We start from the raw sequence: 16198 nt of genomic DNA on the forward strand, positions 1-16198 counted from the left end.
CAAAACATTTCATCACTTAACCAGTGACATAATTATAACACATCTGTATAGCTCCCAGGGCGATAGCCCCGTCCATTCACTCTAGTTATGCTGTTGTCAGACCTCTTTATGTGTGGCATTACCTAAGTATTTGTTATCTCTGACATATTGCAATTAGCTGGGTCCACCACCATGATATTGATGACACACAGATAAGGAAGGCAGTGCTTTTCATCTACTTGCACACATAAATAAATTGTACATGGGCATATGAGCATCAAGATACACTCCTGTCATTCTGTGGGCTGTAACTTTGCAGGATGATGAGTCTTTCTTTCTCCCACCATCTGCTATTCCATTTATATCCCTTCAAGACCTCCCTTTCCATCCATCTCGGACCTTCTTCCTCTATCCTCTACGTCTTCCATTCTATCACTTTCTTTTCTCCAACAGACAGCCCTAGTGTTGGTGAAATTTTTGTGTGTGTGGTTGTGTGGGCAAATGGAAGTTGGGGCACTGGGGGTTAAAAGAGCAGATTACAAAACTCAGGGGTTCTCTCTGAGCGCACGAATGAACTGCAGTGAGTATTGCATTTGAAAATGGGACTAATGCTCTCACTCAGACTACAAATTACTCTTCAGATTCTCATCACAGCTGCCTGGCAGTGAGTTTTGAACCAGTGAACTCTGGCCTGTTGGACTAGTTCACATTCCACTCTCAATTTGAGATGCTTTGACATTTGCGGGGAGGGGGGGATAGTGTGCAAGTGCTGTTAGGGTACATCTGTGTACAACTGCATTTTTCCCTTTTTGTGCATGTTTGCATTTTAAATCTTGCCATTAAAAAAAAGCTGCTCTCATTCAGTCATTCACTCACTCAATAAATCACTCAGTCATAGCATTAATATGCTTAATGATTTATTAGGGTAGGGTCAGTACAGCAGGTTCAACTGGTTGTAGTTGTAAGCTACGTGTTTAATGCACTCTATTAGCTCCGTGTGTATTTAGTTCCAAACTGTATCTATTCTTTTCTCTGGTAAAGACCCCATTTTCCCTACAGGCATCATTAGAGTTTAATCTAATCTCATCAAATACAGCGATTTAGAACCAAGGTATTTAGTACTAAAGCATTTTGGGCTCATCACATGTTATTCAATTGTAATAAATCTTGTGGAATAAACAGTGAATGAATTGCAAGCTAAAGAAGGGGGGGGAAAGCTCTGCCATTTTACGATGTGCTAAATAAACATGGAGTGCAAACAGTTTAGTTTTTTTTCCTTTAACCTTGAGACTTTCCCTTTTCCATCTCATATGCTCTTGCTCACAAATACTGATTTTACCACCCAGACTGCATTCTTTGTTCCTTTACACGCTCCACTGGAAGCATCAGGAGGACTACAATGCAGGAGATGGAGTGGGGAAAAAGACAAGGAATAACACTGAAGACAGCAAGTTAAAGTGCACGGCTGCAGGAGAGCGCAAGAGAAAGATAACTGTGAGATAAAGACAGCTGAAAAGGCTGCTTGTGAGAGACAAAAAGAGAACGTCATGGAAAAGTATATAGCTAGCAGAGTGGCATAAAGATAAGGACAGAAACGGCCAGTGAGGAGGGTGGAGGAGTGTTGGTATGTACTGGGGACGGAAGGGGGAAAAAAATGAGGAAATGCGTTCATGGAAAGGTATGGGAGAGAGGGAAGAACAGTGGAATTCTGGCTGGGTCAGAGGCATTTAACACAGTAGGAACTGTGGTGGCTACGGGGAGTGAACAGGTGATTTATAGGTAGGTGGCCCAGTGCTCACAGTGAGAAAGCTTTATTCATTCTTCCCCTAATCTAGCTCATACCCCAGCCAGACATGCTTAAGGTAATGGGCACAGCTTGCTGTCTTCAAAACCATCAGCATCAACTCAGCTTGGCAAGACTACAGCATAACAAGGGAAAGGGGGAAGACGTGTGACAAATCTGAAAAAAAAAAAGAATCACATTTGCAACAAATACTTTATAAAACATTTTTTTCAAAGTCTATAGTGGACAAATTGTGGCATTGCATCTTCTGATGCCATCAGTAAAGGTATTCAGATAAGTATGCACCATGTAAAACGTGCTTTGTGCATTAGGACAGTAACAGCTGGAAAGGAGACCATAGAGGTGATCAAGGAGAGTGGCTCTGCAGAGAGAGAACCAATTTGAAGACAGGGGAGTTTAGATGGCAGAATAAGAGGGTTGTCAGAAGTGGTGACAAAATTGAAGGCAAGCAGATAATCAGAGTTGGAGGATTCGGGTGGGGAGAGGAAGTGCAGATGAATTCAGTGTGTGTGTGTGTGCGCGTGCATAGGTGTTTTGGAGGGGGTGAGGATTGCATGCAGAGTGTTGAAAGGATGTCACTGCAGCTGAGATCTCATAAGTAATGACTTTCTGAATTTTTCATTCCAGACTTCTTTTGCATTCATTTAATATGTGTCTGTTCACCTGACTGAAGAGGCTGGCAGGAGAAGTTCCACTGTTTTTTCACTTTGTTCCCTTTTGTTTCCTTTTTCCTTCCTTGCTCTCATTTGTCCTCTTTTTTTGTTTGATTTGCTTCCTGCCAGAAGGAGAGACAATATTCTGGATAAGCCCAGCACTGATAAATGGATGCCAGCAGCTGCCCTGCAGCGCGGAGTCTTGCTCAGAGTGGCAGATCATTTTGTGCCACACATAGAGAGAAAGACAGAAAGAGAAGGAGAGAGAGATGTTGGCTGCCTGTCTGCCCTTGCTTGTGGCATCTGTGATTGCAGCAGCGAGCCATTTGCATCGATCCACTTCTGAGAAAGTCTGCCATTTAGGTTGTTACCTTGTCCAAACACAGCTACCGAGATCAGACACGTTTTTTTCTGAACGCAAACACACATTCTATATATGTGTATAGACTGCGTACAACACGGTACACTACCCATCTTTTTGGTGCCTGTAATGACAAAAACGTTTGTCAAAACAATTCATTATGTTGATATTCCTATGCACCCAGCAATTATTTGTTTTGAACAGGCTCTGGGAGACATTAAGACTTGCAGTCTGGTATTTTGATTACTTTGATTTCAGAAGGCCAGAACAATACCACTGTCTAATTATTATTTATGGCACAGGAGTACTCATTATATAGATTCTCAAGTGAATAATAAGTCGTTTCATAACAATGGCGCTAACATTAAATTTGTGTTTCCTTTGTCTTTTTAATTGCAAGTTAACATAGTTAGTGATTACACTTACAGACTAAGGCTGTGTAGTGACATAAAATCATCTGACTATAAGTCAAATTGTTTGTATTAATCATCTCAATGTGTGTGTTTATGTGTGTGTGTGATTGTGGGATTAATATTTTAGAAACTTTGATTTACACTTTTGATAAAGCATGCTCGGATTCATGTTTCAGAATTTGAGACATAATTCTGTTTTGTTTATATCTGGTAAATTGCCTTGCAACCTAAGTGTGCTTTCAGTAAAAGATCGAGTTTATACTTCATTTAATCCAAATATATTCTTCGAATTCTGGTGAATGATGGTGAACACTGTAATAATATTTCATAATAATGTAATCTGTGCTGGAGCAAATCCAAATGATAAAAACATAATTTATTATTCCTCAAAAGAAAGAAAAATCTTACTCTGATAGTCTGCCTGACTCTCTCTGTGTTGAACATCATAAGGATGTGAAAAGATTTTCATTGTCTCTGTTGCCAAAAACCTGGCAGAATTTTGAAGGGCTTCCTGCGTCTGTATCATGCATTATTAAGAGCACATCTCATTGACTATTATCCCTTAGGGTCCACTTATAAAGCTCTATGTCTTTAAGTAATATCAAGGAAGCAATTAGGAATTTGTTTTAAAAAGGTTAAAGTTGGGGTTATGGATGTATGTTGCATACCAATTTGTACAACATGACTGTATAACCTAAAAATGAACTCAAACACCAATGAGAATACAGAAAGGCACCCCAACCTTTATCGTGATTGTAACAGAGCTCAGACAACTGAGTTACAGTTAAATTTGTCAATAAAACCCTCCCCGTTGTATTTCTTAAGCTTGAGCCGTCAACTGTTGTAATGGAAAAAAACAAGATGAGGGAGTGAAATAAATGAGCAATAAATAAATAAATAAAATGAAGTAACATCTCGCCTCATATGGGAAAGACATTTTCTCCTATGCACCCTATGGTTACTGTGAACATTTTGAGGTCCTTTGCAGGGCCTCAGTGCTGCACCAAGGCCTTCTGATTTTCCAGTCAGTGCACTACACCCAACTTCACCATCTTCACATGGATTTGGCTTGCTAGAATGAGTTTAATAGGTTTCTGGGAGAGATAGAGACAGAAACAGTGATGAAAGCCAAGGCAGATTTAAAAAAATGTAATGAAGGGTTGGACCTAGAAATAGGTTAAAGCTATGTCACACTATTTTTGTTTAACACAGTGTACTTAAGCCATCCCGCATGCATTATAGTCTTCAAGCTATTTTCAGCTGTTCCCTTATTCACAAGAAGTCGCCACAGGAGGTCACTCCACATATTTGACTTGGCAGATTTTTACACCAGGGCCCTGTTTCAGGAAGCCGGTTTAGAAAACTCAGAGTGAAAAATGATACGCAGGGTTGAGTAACCCCGAACTGTCCAACTCGGAATATTCGGTTTCAGAAAGGCTGATAACAATTAGTTCAATCAACGCGGAGTTGCGTCAACCCCAAGTGAAGCGCGCGGACGAGGATACATAAAGCCCTGATAAGCGGAGCACAGATTAAGCGAGTCACCATGGAGACGGAGGGAAAGAAGGCGCGGTCAATGTATTTCACAGCGCTTGAGGCCGAAATTCTGATGGCAGCATATGCCGATAACATGCAAATTCCGCGGAAAAAAGTAACACAGCCACAGCTGCAAAAGAAAGGGAGCATGCATGGCAAAACATAGCCGACAGAGTCAATGCGTGAGTGTTAATATAAACATTGATCTAGGGATTTCCACCCATTTAACACGTTATTTTATCATATGTTATTTTATTTGTTATTTTATACATTTGATTTTGTGATGTGATGTGAGCGCAGGTGCAACCCAACAGGCCCCAAACGTTCCTGGCAGCAAGTAAAAATGAAATATAAAAATATAGTCCAAACAGGTAAGGTGTAATTGTATTATGAGCCATAGTGCTTGGTCTGTTTGTCCCATGTAAATCAATTTCAGTTAGAGGCTACATTAATTTTCTTTCTGTAAGCACTTATTGAAATTATCTGAGCACATTACAAGTACATATTTGCTTACTCTGTATGCTCAAATGTGACCCGTTATAGCCAACAGAAAAAAAGCGGAGGCCCGAAAAACAGGTGGGGGTCCTCCACCACTCACAGAGGCTGAGCAGTTGGCCCTCAGCCAAAACAGTGGGCGCCCTGTGGCTGAAGGCATCTCTGCGGGGACATCCTCTGAGTCAATAACCCCGCAAGACACAAGTGCCTACATAGGGGGTAAATTCAAAATAATACATGATGTGCGTACATCCTTTCTTCACAGTCACCTTTGCAGTGCTACTCATTCATTTGATAAACTCTTTACCATAATGGATTATTTTGTAGTGAAGTTATTTTCCTACTGATTTTGCCTTCCCTCAGTCTTGGTTGTCTTTGAGAGCATAATGACAATGAAGTGTAAGGTGATTGGTATGTTTGTTAATTGCCATTTGGTCCCTTGTAAGTTATAAGTGACCTGTATAAACCTCATATTCTATCAGTTGATGGTGGTGGTGTACTGCATCTGGTGCAGCCTCCTGTTGAGCCAGACCAACATGCAGTTGTGAGTAATACTCCACAGATTATGAGTTTACAGTAGAACAGCAATGTTGTTTATTTCTTTACTACAGGAAAATAATGAAGAAACATTGACAGCTGTTACAGAGGAGGAAGCAACAGAGACACTTTATGAGGTTTACATCTTTTAATACTTTGTGTACAGGAAACACAGGCGACCAATAAAGCCAGTTGAACAAAAAATCTGTTTATTCTTCTTTCAACATGTTGAGGTGATGGGTCAAAGGAAATGATTGTGACATATGGTGTCTCTGACTGCGCTTCCATCTTGTATGTCCGTGGGAGGGTCAGGATGTTCATGGTTTGGATCACTGCTGATGTTTGGTTCAGAAGGACAGTGTTCTCCTCTAATTGTGGCAATGTTGTGAAGAATCACACATGCCACAATAATGTCACATGCCCTTTCTGGGGTGACCCTGAGTCTTTGCAGGCACTGGAACTGGGCCTTAAGCATTCCAATAGTCATTTCGATTCTGGCTCTTGTCCTGCAATTAGCCAGATTATATCGCTGCTGTGGGCCCAGTTCAGGGTCAGGGTAAGGGGTAAGCAAATAGGGTAAACATGGATACCCCCTATCACCAAGCAAGTAGCCAGTGAACTCTCCTAAGACAGAAGGATACACTTCAGTTCAAATGTCCCTGAAGCAATTGGTCTTTATATATTTTAAAGTATTCTCAACTCACCATGTCCAAATTTTGTGCTCAGTGTACATTCACGGAATATTTGTGAGTCATGGACAGAGCCTGGCCACTTGGCTTCCACATTTGTGATAATGTTGGCAGCATCACATATGATCTTCACAGTGCAGAGAACACAAATTAGCATCCATTACTATAATGAAATAATTTGTTAGTTTGAAATGCTACAGGGAACTATGTACCTGCACATTAATGCTGTGGAAAGACTTCCTGTTCACATAGTCTCCTTCATTTACTGAAGGAGCAATGATTGGAATGTGAGTGCCATCTGTACAGCCAATCACGCCTGGGAACCGTGAAAATAAATGTAAAATTTAAGTAGTAGTCCAAGTATCACCACATCATAAATTAAGTTTTGGTCATCCTGATACCTGCAATTTTGTGGCATCCCTCTTTGATGAATCTTGTGGGTCTATGACCGGGGAACACCACAAACGGGTACAGGAGACGTTTCAGTGCAACTGTAACATTCCTGACTGCCCGACAGACGGTAGCCTTGGAAACGTGCTCAGCGTCACCAATATTATACAGAAAGCTCCCGTTTGCAAAAAACCGAAGTGCAATACAAATAATATGTACAGAACTGAGAGGATGTCCACGATGTGTCACATGCGTAATATATGGCCTGAGGATGTTATCCAAATAACTTATAGATTGTGCTGAAGAACGGTAACGTTCACACAGAAAATCATCAGGAAATGATAAAATGTCCAAACGCGCTCTGATCACTCTCTCCCGGCAGAGAGCTCTGCGGAGAATTTGGGCTTCACGATCTACTGGCTCTTCAAGGACGGGGCACGCCATGTCCGACACTTCCTACTGTCAGGTTTCCGACAAAGGGGCGGAGACAGTCAGGGTTAGTTGTAGTAAACCTGCTAGGGGGCAGGTTAGCTTCACAGAGTGTGTCGTCATAGTGACTCACTGAGGCTTCATCTGAACTCGCTTTGTGAAACCGAAAACCCAGAGTTTTCGTTAACTCAGGGTATACTTACTCAGTTTTTCCACTAAACCGGCTTCCTGAAACAGGGCCCAGGTGTCCTTCCTGACACACAACCCCACAACCCCAGAGGGATTTGACTCTTCTCTCGGGACCAAACCAAGGATCCCTTAGTTGTTAGAAAATTAAGGTGTAATAATGCAACAGCTGAAATATTCCAATATTGACATTGCTTTGATAAACTCCCTCCTTGTCATGACATGTTTACACATATTAGTTAGTATTTAACATTTTGGACAACAAGTTGTCCGCTGTGTTAAAGTCTAACACTTTGTTGACCCATTCACTGACCCCAGTCTCCTCAACCCCCACTGACTTGCACTCCATAACAATATTAACTCACTTCCATCGTTCTTCCACTCTTAATGAATACTAGTGTGCTTTGTCATTTAAGCATAAATTATTTTGGAGCAGCAATGTTCTATACAGCTCCGTTCTGCTTGTTTTCTATTTTTTTAGAGCTTGTTAATTTTTTTTTAATTAAAGATTTTTTTTTTCTTCAGTTATTGCTGGTGACTTATTTGTAGTTTGGCATTTGTGGATATGAAAACTAGGTGTCTTCTTGTCTGTATTTTTCTCCTTGACGAGCCACTGCATGCTCTCATTATTTACAGATGGAATCGGTTGATTCACCATCATGGTGGTCAGCACAAAACCAGTGGACATGCTCTTAGAAATCAGGGGAAGGGCATGTAGAGAAAGAATGAATGCTTGCAGTTTATTTTGTTTAGACATAATATTGACTCTAAATTTGTTTATGGATTTAACCATTAGAGTATCTTCTTTCCTTAGCCCTAAACTGTCGCAGAATGACAAAACCCATAGCACCAAAGCACCTGAAGCATTTTTCGTTAAGTCGATGAAAAACATTCTGGAGGCACCCCTGGTCATATTGTATCCAGAGTACTAATTTGAAAATAATTTACCTGGTAGTGAAAGTCAGACATAATCTGTTGGTGACGTCACAAATTCAGTCATCAGTTACTGGGATTTAGGTGTAAGGGGATGAGAGGTAGGGCTGACACAGTTAGTTGACTATCAAAATCGTTGATGACTAATTTAATAGTTGATGCGTCGTTTGAAGCTTTGTAAGATCCTGAAAGACTCAGGAATAAGTAGTAGGATTTAAGAGTGTAATAGCAGGCTGAAACAGAAGATGGCAGCAATGCATCTACAAGGATGCCAGCTGCCGTTAAACGCCAACGAAGAAGAAGCTGTCTCCAGTATCATAGCTGTGTCCAAATTCAGGGGCCACATCCTCTGCATTTGTAGGCCAATTACATTATAGCGACACGGCGAAGGCTGTTCAAATTCGAAGACTCCTCCAAATGTAGCCAACAAATGCGTCCTCCTTTTCCCTAGATTTGAAGGATGGGTCGGGTGTATGCTTCGTGGCCCAACATATCTCAGGATTCAAAGCACGGCTCAGCCAATTCCAGTTTCCAACAATGGTGGCAGCTGCTTAGTTTTAATATTACTCTTATTACTCTTTCTGGGTCACAAAATAAACTTTTAACATATTTTCAGGTGAGAATGTAGATGTGTGAACTTCAAATATCTGCTTGATTTATCAAGACGCTACATATTTGCAAAACTTCTCTGCATTTTTCGGAGATGTCTGTTACCCACCAGCTCGATAGCTGGCCGGGAAGTCAAGGGTCACTAGAGCCGGCGAGAACACCGGACTCCTTGCACATCGTTTTTAGGCCCCGTGGTCTTTCACTATTCATGTCAAACATGATATATAAGCCACTTAGATAACTTAAAAATGTTAGTGTTTGACTTTTTTCAGTGTTTTATTTGTTCCTGAGTAAATCGGTTTGGCTGATTAAAGTTATAGTTTTCACACAGCTGAATAAACGTCAAACAGAAAACTGATTAAACGAAAGTGTGAGATTGTCGAGAATTTATGTCAGTGTCCTGTTATATTTTAGACAGCAAGGGGCAGACGGCTGAGTTTATTAAACTTTACTGAGACAATCTGCAAATTTCATTAAAAGTTTAATTAACTATCATCTTGTCTTTATTTTTAGTTAGCACATACCTTAAACACTTCAAGCTGTAAGCTAATGATAGTTATATAAGAGCAGATGCATGCTCGTGCAATAAGCTCTACATTTTACGTCCAATGGATGCATGATCTGATTAGTCAACTAATCGCAAAAATAATCAGTGACTAGTCGACTCAAAATAATCGTTTGTGGCAGCCCTAATGAGAGGATAGCAATCTAAGTTGTTAAGTGATTATGAAGTCTCCCATCTCTGTTCAGGAATGGTTCCTTCCATTTTGACACTGATGGTTTCCTTGATACCTTCTTCTTATTGCTTCTGATGGTGTGTACTACCTCACTCTACTTTATGAAAGAGAATTTTATTTTATTTTGTTTTATTTCATTTCATTTGTATGTAGCTCTTTATGTCTTAGTCAGCATTGAGTACTAAACAGCTCTGCGTTAAAAATTCAAGGCATGGTCTTGTTATTGTGAATCTATTGTGCATCAAACATGATCAAGCAAGTAGAGTCAAATCCTTTTTTTTTCTTTTTCTTTTGTTCATGACAGTATTATTTTAGATCTTTTGTAAATGGGGCCCCATTCACATGGATGGGGTTATGCTATTTTGTATCTTGTATGAGTGTAGCCATTGTCTGTCATTAGGTTTGAAAATGATGCAGCTGCATTAGTTGAATTTAAAGTGGCAGTTTCTGTCCAGACACTGTGGAGACACAATGAGACCACATTTTGTCTGTTGTTCTCAGGTCTTACTTACAAATTATGTATAGCCCCTGAAGGTTAAAAGTTTTATCTTTTTATTTTTGGACTTTTGGATTACGGGAGTTACTGTGCATGACTGTAAATCTTCTCTATTGGGTAAGCTCTGCAGACTGTGGAGGCTATATGGGTATGCTGAACTCACTGTCATGTTCGAGAACACACTTTCCTGCTGGAAAGAGCCATCGGAGGATGAATACACTGTCATTATGATAGGATGGACAGGGTCAGCAACAGTACTCAGGTATATTGTGGTAATTAAATGATGCTTAATCAATAATAAGGAGTCCAGAGTTTGTCACAAAAATATTCCCCACACTATTACCCCACCAGCAGCCTGAATCAATGATACAAGACAGGACGGATCTATGCTTTCATGCTGTTTATTCTGATCCTACCATTTGAATGTCACAGCAGAGCTTGAGACCAGGCAAGATTTTTTCAATATTCTGTTGTCAGATTTTAGTGAGTCTGTGTACATTAAGGATTCACTTTCCTGTTCTTAGCTAGTATGGTCTTCTGCTGCTATACTATAGGTCAGGGGTGTCCAACTCGGGTCCTCGAGAGCTACTGTCATGCAGGTTTTACATGCATCCTTGTTCCGACACACCTGAATTGAATGAATGGCTTGTTACCAGGCATTTGCCAAACTTGATGGCATGCTGAAGAGGTAATCCAACCATTTGATTCAGCTGTGTAGGAGTAGGGATGCATCTAAAAGCTGCAGGACAGTAGCTCTCGAGGACTGGAGTTGGAAACCTCTGCTGTAGGTCATTTGATGTCCTGAGCATACAATTGCACTCTATTGGTCTATTGGTCAATAGCAGGGGTGGGCAACTCCAGGCCTCGAGGGCCAGTGTCCTGCAGGTTTTAGATCTCACCTTGGGCCAACACACCTGAATCACATGATTAGTTTGTTACCAGGCCTCTGGAGAACTTCAGCACGTGTTGAGGACCTAATTTAGCCATTTAAATCAGCTGTGTTGGTTCAAGGACACATCTAAACCTGCAGGGACACCGGCCGTCGAGGCCTGGAGTTGCCCACCCCTGCTATTGGTTATAGCAAGTGGATATTTGAGGTTCTGTTGCCATTCTATGAGCTTGAAGCAGTCTGGCCATTCTCTTTCAACCTGAGGGATCAAAAAGGAATTTTCACCCAGAGAACTGCTGCTCACTGGATATTCTCTTTTTCCATTGAGACCATTGTGTGGGAAAATCCAAGTCAATCAGCAGTTGGGTGGTTCTTTACCAACTGTACTCATCCATTAAAATTGGTCATATATACAAATATATTTTATCATCAGCCAATGCGTTGTTTGGCTGGTTTTATTTATTGTTCACATCACGTTCAGGAATGAACTCCACTCAACTGACTTTGAAATTGTCAGTTTTACAATACCCAAACAAATTTCTTTATCTTGCCAAGATTTTGCCAAATTTTCCGTAAGAAGCCATGTATTTTAGTCTGGCGCGAGTATTCTTGTTCACCGGATATGTTACCCATCAGTTATTGTCTGTTAAAAGGTGTTAAAGGCTCATGAATTACTGTATAATGGGGAAAGCTTTATATTAACCTTGACATGTAGCATAGTGAATACCATTTAGCATTATTGCCATAATGGAAGAAACATTAGAAAGCATTTATGTAATGTTCATTTAATGTATGTATGAGATGTGTCCTTGGCCATGAAATGAGTTTAACTCATCGCATCTTATGATTCGTCATTTTTACAAGTTCTAAATAAATCCTCTTAAGCATTACCTATTGCTCATTTGAATCATCTCCCACATTTGTTTATTTTTACTCCTATCCTGCTATGTAATTTCTGTGGCAATGATTAATATTTTTTTCCTTAGAGGTGACCATTGTTCCCATTAAACTGGCCCTTTAGTTGCTCTGTCGCTTAAGTGGCAGACTACTGTTTTCAGATTGCTGTTTTTGATTTGTCAGTGACTCACAGTATGATTTTAGGCAGTGAGCTCTAAATTACCTCTTTTTAAACCAAATCTGCACTCCTCATCTAACTTATTATTTCAAGAAAGGACTTGTTATATGAAGGCAATGAAGGTAATTAATCTAATGAATGTGAGAGGTTTTTTGTTGATGATTAGTGAGAACTCCACTGAGCTAAAGTAGCAAACAAGAGAAAAGCAAAGATGTCTATACCCAGACAAGTCAACTATAACAAGCTTTTGTATCTACTTTCTTATATTTCTTCCTCATTATGAGAGACTAATTTTGTATACTGCTGTGATAAACAGAATTTATGCAGATGGTTCCTTGTTTGATAGTGAAACTCTTTAGAAACTCTTTCAAAACACCCTTGCTTGGCGTCCTTATCACAGAATATGGGAACAGGATAAGTCATTGTATAATAGGTATGATGGACTCACCTGTTCAACATGCAAAAGACAATGTAATCCTTTGAAAAACATGACATTGACAGAATATGTAGTTTTAAAATCGGAGCTTGTTTATACCTAATTATGATAATAAGCCTAGAAAGAGGCCTGTTTTTTGATGGTGTTAAACCGTTAAAAAAACACTAAACACTAAATCTGAATGTTAAAGGTGAGTTTCTGCTTTTACTGGCAGGACAGTCTATTCACATTTAACCAGAATATATATACACGATTTCACAATCCAGTTTACATAATCATATAATTTACATCCTGGCTGGCAGTGACTGGCTTATTTTTAGGCAAACCATCTCTTTTATCCTTTTCTCCATAATTAGATGAGCAAGTAAAATGCATATAAGCATCTCTTTCTGGGCCATAGATAAAAAGTGACTGTGGCCAATTAAACAAGACGTGATTTTAGGATTACTGCTTCTTCGACATAAAATGTCGAACATAACCATAAAAAGATTTCACTTGAAAAATAGAGCAAGGTAGACTGCTTTAAATCTGGCTGAGTTGAATTTCCACATTTAGCAGAAGCACAGTTTAATTAATTTGATTAATCTTATTAACTTTTACGTTTCAGCTCTTTGTCTGCTGGCTGCAAAACTAAATCTGACATCAGACTTATCAGGGTGCCATTAAAGAGATCGTACTGGAGGAAGATGAATAATGAAAATTACAAGACATAGGGGCAGATAAAGATGTGGTCTCGGAGTGTGAGGATGTATGTATTTTACAGAACAAGATCATCTCAAAACTTTTATGTTTTAACATTAGAATAGAGGAAGGACAGGCGTTGGACATAAGATGTTGAAGATGGAGCTGCCAGGCAAGTGACTGAGCATCTTGATGATATTTGACATGCAAAATCAATACAGGAACAATATTTTGGCCATGGTTTCACAGCATTTATACTTCCCTGACTTAATATTAGGCCCACCTTGCTAGGACCATGTTGTGTCCCCTTTTGCTATCAGACCTGTAATGCATTTCTCCTTTTCCATCACATCCAATTGGGTTAAGATCTGGTGACGGCAGAGCCCATTTGAGTATGTTCAACTCACTGTCACAATCAAGAAACCAGATTCCTGCTGGAAACAGCCATCGGAAGATGGATACACTGTGGTCATAAAGGGGTGGACATGGTTGGAAACATTAAATTCAAATCAAATTCAAATTTTATTTGTCACGTACACAGTCATACACAGTACGATATGTAGTGAAATGCTTGGACAACTGCTCGTGACCTAAAGAGAACAAAAAAGGAAAAGGCTATGAATAAGATAGGAAATAAATATGAAAAATTAAAAAGGGTAAATTTAACTAGGAAGGAATAAAATATAAATTAAGGTTAAAAATGAAATAACTGTACAACACAAATTAGAATGAAGGGTAAATTTAACTGGGAAGAATAAGATAAAGATAAATATATAAATTAAAGTTGAAAATAAAATAACTGTACAACAAAATACACAATACACAATATAGAACTATATAAGAATGTATGAAGGAATCTAAATATAAATAAATATATACACAATAACAGCAGCTGTACAAGTATTAACCGGAAATGAAGAATATAGTGACCAGTGTTGTGCAAAACCAAAGTCCAGAAAGTCCAGAAAGTCCAGTGTGTGTGTAAGAACCATATGTGTGGGCCATTACTTGGATAGTATGACGTGATGCTGAGTTGGTGCCAAGGAGCACAAAGTGTGCCACGAAAGTATCCAACTTACTGTTGCACCACTACAACAAGCCTGAACCATGAATATAAGGCAGGATGGTTCCATGCTTTTTTGTTGTTTATGCCAAATTCCGATCTTGCATCTGGATGTCTCAACATAAATGAAGACTCATTGATTTCTGATCAATCTTTGGCATGTTTCCTGTTCTTAGCTGACAGGACTGGTGACCATTGTGGTCTTTTGCTACTGTAGCCCATGTTCTTCAAGGTCCAGTGTGTTGTGCCTTCAGATATCCTGTTCTTACAGCCTGTCCAAAGTGGGGCGGGTGGTCGGTTACAAAGCTTTTCCTATCTGTCTAGGTTATCAGTTATCCAGGTCATGGTAGTCTAGAGAGCTTGAAAAAAGAGGCAACTGGACTTCGAGATTGTAAAGATGTTTAACCTCTCATCTGAGGGGCTTCTTCAGTTATAAAAAGTAGCTCTATCACCTTTTAAAGGAAGTACTTACCGGCTTCACCAGGCGTCCACCAACTCCCTCCAAGGTCCTTCTAACCATGGACCCAAATAAGATTATTAGGAAGCGTCAAGATTCCTCTTAAGAATCATTTTCACTTCCTAGACAATTTCTAACTCCATATCTTCACTCTGCCAGAGCGAGCCTTCAGTGGTGCTGACATCCCTCGCCCACCTTTCCCAATAAATTCATTATTCTACCTTTGTCGGTAGACATGTAAAACCTGTCAAACATTGCCTAAGTTTGCTCCCTGGGTCTGAGCACAACCATGTCATGTTCAAAGTCAATTAAACTGCCTTTCTCCCCCATTCTAATGCTCAGTTTGAACTTCAGCAGGTTGTCTTAACCTTCTCTACATACCTAAATGCATTGAGTTTCTGCCACATATTGGCTGATTAGATAATTGCATTGACGAACAGCTAAACAAGTCTAACTAAAAAAGTAGCTGGTGAGTGTATTTTAGAAGTGGATTCCTTCTGAGCTGACACAATTTACTTGCTTCTCCATCAAATCCATTACATTGTGATACCTAAATGTCTTGACCAAGGGTCAAATATGTGATGACTGAGGAGTGAGAATGGGTCGGCTTTCAGCTTTAGTCTGCATATGCAAAGATTTAGAGTAGGAATTAATTTAAAGTGTTTTGTGGCGTGGTGGTTGCACCGTGTCCCACTTCCAGACACATAGTGTGTATTATTGTTTGTACCATCATGCCAGCCATGGCATCCTTCACAACCCAAGGGGCTCCCATTTTGTCACAGCTACACAGCACATTCCAATACCTCCCTCAGTGTTGGCACAAACACACTCCGGTTGCAAGTGTCCCCATAGAGAATGTTGGCGGTGCGTTAGCCTGCCCGAGTGTAATCTAGCCGGCCCACTATCGCTCGTCTCATCCGTTACACTCTGCTCCCATTCAATCAGAGCCCCACGCCTCAGAGGAGCTGCAGATAAAATTCTCATTATCTTAGCTCACAGAATTAAAGGGACCAGGACCGAGGGGGCACAAACACACACACATAAACACACACACACATTGATTCTTGCTAAATCTCACATGCGAGTACAGTAGACCACTCATGTGCATACACATACATACACACAAACACTCTCCAAACACAGATTTCCAACTCCTGCTGACTCTTCTATCCTAATTTGTGCACCAAAGGAGGCTTTATTGCAGGAACAGTTTGTTTCCATTTCAGTTCTCTCCTAAGAAAAATCTGCATTATAAAAAGATTTCTGCAGACATGCTATTTGCTTTTTTCTGTATGTAGGAACACATTTTTCATGTGTGACCATTATCCAACATTGCGCTTCTGGCAATTT

General features: G+C 40.0%; 1 long non-coding RNA gene across 1 annotated transcript; it reads right to left on the reverse strand.

Moving 5' to 3' along the window:
- Positions 1-5821: 5821 nt before the first annotated feature.
- Positions 5822-6827, reverse strand: LOC146649937 (uncharacterized). The gene is made up of 3 exons (XR_014908260.1): positions 6680-6827; positions 6483-6594; positions 5822-6402 (listed from the first exon to the last, which is right to left on the reverse strand). It is a non-coding gene; the product is annotated as an uncharacterized LOC146649937 (long non-coding RNA).
- Between the last annotated feature and the right edge of the window lie 9371 nt (positions 6828-16198).

This window comes from Rhamphochromis longiceps, linkage group LG17 (genome assembly GCF_057381845.1).
Source record: "Rhamphochromis longiceps isolate RC_006_pf linkage group LG17, R_longiceps_female_GT1.1, whole genome shotgun sequence".
NCBI lineage: Eukaryota > Metazoa > Chordata > Actinopteri > Cichliformes > Cichlidae > Rhamphochromis > Rhamphochromis longiceps.